Below are 6,000 nucleotides of genomic sequence, written 5' to 3'. Positions count from 1 at the left end.
TAAAAGAAACTGTGCTAATCTCTATCTTATTATTTTCATGGAAAGTGCTTGACTGAGCTCCAATCTTTGTTTCTGCCTTATAAGACTCTCACAATAAGCACTTGTCTTCTTACTATAACAAAAAAAGACTTTCTTCCTCAATGTGCTTAATGTCAGGTGGAATTTCCATGGTCAGAGTTTCTTTGCAAGGACTTCCGGATTATATAACTGCATCCCTGTTGATTACAACTTTATGGTCTTCAAATCAATAAATACTTGTCATGAACCACCTCAGAAACAAAGTTAATACTATTGGTCAATGTTCGTACTTCCATAGTGTTCTATATATTTCAAATAACAATCATTCAGTTTCATTAATCCTTATCCACGAGTAGGTCTTGGCCTTGGTAAGTGATGTCCCTATTGTTTTTAAAAAAGAATAAAAAGAAAAGAATTGGCTACTGAGCAGCCAAGTTGGATTTGTCAGCTTTAACGCTATAACAAAGTAACTTTTTATTTAAGATGAAATATGTATGAGATAAGTTATTTATAATACTATTTGCTTATGACTTTTATTTTCGAATTTGTTAATCAAGTTTTGTACAAAATGTTTGGTATTGAATTTTTTTTAACAATGATTTCCAAACATTTAATGTAATCGAATTTCTGGAGGAGAAACCTTTCATTAAACTGTTACCTCTTTCAATTGAGAAGGTGATAAGCAGCAGGGTACTTCTCAAAAGTATAAAAAAAATTTCCAAAACGTCAACCTTCTGGTGGAGGTCATTGAAAGTAAACAAACAACTAATAAAAGTTAAAAAATTTGATATCAAACGTAAGGCTTATGCTTATGAAAAATTAAATACGTTCAGAGGAGTCATCGAAAGTCAGAGCCTTTATCTGGCAAATGAAATGATTGAGATAACACTATAAGCGGGAGGGTCACTCATCACCGAACAATTTTGATAAAACAATGTAGAGAAACAATACCTTTACATTGATGTTGAATTCAGCAGCAATTCCAAAAAAATTGGTGAGGGGGGACCAGAGATTGGAGTTCAGACGAGCACCTGCCATGGAAATAACAATAAAACAAGGATAGGCTCGCAACGTCTCTTCTGTGGGAAAGAGGTTGCAGGGTAGAGAAGAGAGCATCGCCCACTAAGCCACCAAGTCTATTTTGTATTCTGTCAAGGCAGGATAGGCTGTTTTTAGCAGCTCTTGCCCAGATATGGCAACAGTATTCCATCCTTTGATGTACTTGGCTTTTATATAGATAGAGAATTGCATCAGTAGTGAGATATCTTCTGGAGCAGTAGAAGGATCCCACCATCTTTCCAGCAACCTTGGCAACAGAATTGATGCAATTCCAAAAAAGGTAAAAAATTGACTACACTGCCAAGAGTTGAACCCTACATAACAAACCTTTTGCAATGGTTCAAATTCCAAAAGTTTGGCCACCGTAAGAATATATGTAGGAGACAGCAGGTATGTGGTAAATGCGGCAAACGAGATCCGTCCTACATTGAGGACGAGTGCCAAAGAAATGAAAGCTGTTTGTATTATCATGGGAATCGCCCCTCTTCTTGGAGTAGATGTAGAATCACATGATATTTTTAAAAGGAGAAAGAAATTATAACTCTAAAACAAGAAATAGCATGTCCTGAGGCTTGAAAGATTTTGTATGTTTATATGAAGCCTCAATCCAATGCCACGAGTTGAAGCCAATAACAGTACAACCCTCACCCCAGTTGGTACACTGACAAAAAATAAAACAAATTAGCCCTTCCTCTTCCCCTGTTAAAAAAGGATGCTCAGTAGTGTATATGTGAAAAAAAGACTTACTGAACCTTAGTCTGTATTAGTGGCCAGGATTTTAGAAGTGTTTGCAGTGTACTTATTGTGGAGATTGGGAAGAAGTGAAGGACATATCGAAGCAACCAGAAACAAAAGTTATTACAGCCAACAATTTCCATTAACAATACTGGCAAAAAAACAGCAAAGATCTTCAGTGCGTCTACTGAGATAGGTTCGCAATTTCTTTGGGGCTAAAATTCAAGAAAGAACTAAGAAGAAACCATCTATCTCTATTAACAAATAAATTGAAGGGTTTAGAAAAGACGGAAGAATAGAATATGAATTCACAAGAGCCAGATGAAAATAAAAATAAATTCATAAATAAACTCTATTGACTAACATTCAGTGAAATGTCAGAAGTATTAGAATAAATTTTGACTAAAGAGAATGTGTCCAGCAGTTGTTTGCTTGCGAGAAATAGGTGTCCATGAATTAATTAGCAGGTGATCAGCCACTTTGCCCATTGATTGGGTGGTTAATTACTTTTCTCTTTCCTATTAAATTTAAACCATGTTATCAATGCCAAGTGATTCATCAGGTAGCTTTGACACATTAACATAGTAACTGCCAATTTAATTTAACATTTCTTAAATGAATAACTATAAGCTGAAGTTCTGTTTCCACCAGGGCATGCTGCAGTGGTTTCCTCTGCTCTGCTTATGCTGCTGCTCTAATTCTTTTATTTTTGCTGCCTGCTTTCTCTGCTTTCATAGTTTCATTAATACTTAAAGTTGAATGCCCTTTTAAGTTGTATTGTAGAAACATCAGAGTTTCTCCATTTTCATAACACAATGTGTTTCTCATAGGTTCATACCATTACCATCTCTACTAAAGAGCCTTTCACTTTACACAGATGAGAGTGGTACGGTTAAATATTTTGAAGCCAGTATAAGCAGTGGTAAGGTTTTCTGTGTCATTTTCTACCACTGTAATCTGAAATAATTCATCATCTCTTGCACATAGTAGTAAAGCGACATAATGATCAAGTTTTTTGTGCACTTATCAATAAGGGATTTATTCCTTTTGAGTTCAAATTATGCTTCTTGTATTTCTGGTCCTGGATATGACCTTGAACTATATCCAGTGGTGAGGGCCCAGCTTGCGGGCTTTGGGGAGTGTGGAGCCACCCTTTAATTACCGTTGCTCCCAGGTCCACTCTGACCCGGAGTGGTAGTACCTGTTAGGGTTCCAACTATGGGTTAAATAGAAACAGACTTGAAAACAACAAATATATTCTATAAAAAAATTTCTTCAAAATCTTTGAATTCGGCATTAAATAACGCGGAAAGGGTTGATTTTTTTTTTTTTTTACAAGGTGATCGCCTCTTATCAAGGCCTGGAAGCCACTCAGGGATAAGGGTTATTGTATGTACAGTACGTTAGTGTGGGGGTTTAATAAAAATGTCTACTTAAGGAGGTGGATCATCAGGAATTTGTTTACGTTGGACTTAAAGACATCTAGGTTGTAGTCAGAAGTATTAGAATAAATTTTGTTTAGCTCCCCCTTACCTAAATCGAAACTCTTTAAAAAAAATATGACGACAGTACAATCTAAAAATAAGCTTAAACCAGGCTTAGGGACAAACAAATTCAACTTGCCTCCTCCCTTGAGGCTCGCATTCACAAATATCCATGGGCTTAGAACTAATTTAGCTGATGTTGAAGCATTTCTCTTAACAAATACCCCGGATATCTTAGCACTAAGTCAGACTAACCTACACTCCTCCGTCCCCTCTAACTACTTTAACATGCCTGGATATCTCCCACTTTGCCGTAAGGACTCTGACAGACACATGCACGGACTTGGAGTTTACATTCGTAATACCCTCCCCCTGACTAGAGAAACAAACCTAGAAACAGATGATCAAGCATTTATGTGCTTTAGACTAAACATGCAACACAATATTAGCTACTATTATTTTCTCTACCGCTCTCCCTCGACTCAGGACTGCACCATAATAAACAAAGTCTCTGACAGCATAGACATGGCACTGTCCCTCGACACTTGCGCACAAATACATGTATTTGGTGATGTTAATGTCCACCACAAAAACTGGTTTGGATTCTCTACTTACACAGATGCAGCGGGCAGCACAACTCATAGCTTCACTATATGTCACTCCCTATCACAAATTGTTACGTTTCCAACCTGTTTCCCTGACCAGAAAGAACAACACACATCACTTCTAGATCTGTTTTTGACCACAGTTCCCGATGACTGCATAACTAAGGCCCACAGCCCACTCGGGAACGCTGATCATGCAGTGATAATGGTTGAAATCGCCCTAAACTCTAGAGCCAAAACTGAAGAGCCAGTGCTCAAAACAATGAGATATTATAAAAAGGCTGACTGGGAAGCCATCAGGGAACTAATCAGAGATGCCCCATGGAGAAATATTTTTTCTCTCCCTGCTGAACAATGTGCAAACGAGATCACTGACTGGTTCAAAACTGCAATCGAAGCGCATGTTCCCATGCAGAAATTTTATAGTAAGCCCCACTCTCCCTAATGGTTTACGTCGACTTGTGCAACTGCCATTGCTCAAAAGCAGCATGCATACCGTAGGTTTAACCGACATAAGTCCAGTTCAAACAAACAGAAGTACATAGAAGCTAGAAATAATGTTAAGAAAGAAATAGCGACAGCTAAGAGAATTTATGGAAATTACTAACAAGTGCACCGAAGCACAAAAACTAGGAACTCGAGACTTCTGGAAAATCTACAACAGTGTAGTAAATAATGAGCAATCAACAATTCCCCCACTAACCAACAATCACCAGGTTGTCTCCTCAGCAACCGACAAGGCTAACATGCTTGCCAGTCGGTTTGCCTCAAACTCCACACTGGACCCTTCCAACCACCCCCTACCTGACTTTCCTATGCGGACAGACGCCACGCTAGACGATCTGAAAACCACCCCTGCTCAGGTGCATGCTATCATAAAAAACTTGACACTTCAAAAGCATGTGGACTCGATCTTATCCCAGCTGTGCTATTAAAAAAGTGCTCAGCCGAAGTAGCTCCAGTTCTCTCCAAACTCTACAACAAATGCCTGAATGAAGCTTGCTTTCCGGTCTGTTGGAAAACTGCTTCTGTTGTACCAGTATTCAAGAATTCTGGCGAAAGGACTGACCCATCAAATTATTGCCTCATTAGCCTCCTCCCACTTTTTGCCAAAATATTTGAGACCTTAATTAACCATGCTCTAGTCCATCATCTTACAGATGCTAAACTTCTGACTGACAAACAATATGGATTTAGACAAGCCCGTTCCACAGCAGACATCCTAACTGTGATCTCTGAACGTATATACCATTCACTGGAAAAAGCGGGGGAGGGCAGAGCGGTAGCTCTAGATATATCTAAGGCTTTTGACAGGGTATGGCATGAGGGTCTCCTCAGGAAAATTAGATCATACGGTATCACTGGTAGAATACTTAACCTAATTAAATCCTTCTTAGATAAGAGAAAAATCCAGGTTGTCCTCGACGGTCGTACATCTAAACAATATGATATAAATGCGGGGGTGCCCCAGGGTTCTATCCTTCGACCTCTATTGTTCCTGATATTCATAAATGACCTCCCCGACAAAATTGCCTCTGAGATGGGTATATATGCTGATGACACTACACTCTATGGCCGGCACGACAGGAAGACGAATGAACACATTTCTAAAGAAATGGCAGAAACACTAGAGGAAGACCTCCAATCTGTAGTGGAATGGGTACAAAAGTGGTTGGTCGCATTCAATGCTGCCAAGACTAAACTAGTTTCATTCAATAATTACAAGAAACCCTCTCTACCACCTATAGCAATGGCCAACGACTCTTTATCTGAGAGTACATCTTTCAAACTCCTTGGCCTAACGTTCACAGGAAACATGAGTTGGAATAATTACATTGAAGGCATTGCCAGGGCTGCTGCAAGAAAGTTGGGCTCTCTCTACCGTGCTAGAAAACTACTAACACCCGAAAGTATCCTGTACCTCTATAAGGCCACCATTCGCCCATGTATGGAGTATTGCTGTCACATCTGGGCTGGTGCATCTGCTACTAGTCTCTCGCTCCTTGACAAGGTTCAAAAGAGAGTCGCAAACCTGATAGGCCCTGAACTGGCATCTAAACTTCAGCCTCTGTCCCATCGACGAAATGTTGCATCCCTCT

At 39.2% G+C, this 6,000-nt stretch overlaps 1 protein-coding gene across 1 annotated transcript in view; it reads left to right on the top strand.

The window, feature by feature from the left end:
- LOC145277613 (ATP-dependent RNA helicase TDRD9-like) overlaps positions 1-6,000 on the top strand; it is a 228,291-nt gene that overhangs the window by 103,510 nt on the left and 118,781 nt on the right. The gene's annotated exons all lie outside the window — the stretch shown is intronic.

This window comes from Euprymna scolopes, chromosome 6, assembly GCF_053919585.1.
Source record: "Euprymna scolopes isolate OS-2025 chromosome 6, ASM5391958v1, whole genome shotgun sequence".
NCBI classification, from domain to species: domain Eukaryota; kingdom Metazoa; phylum Mollusca; class Cephalopoda; order Sepiida; family Sepiolidae; genus Euprymna; species Euprymna scolopes.
Note: the sequence above shows the minus strand (reverse complement) of the source record. Positions and strands in the feature narration are given on the sequence as shown.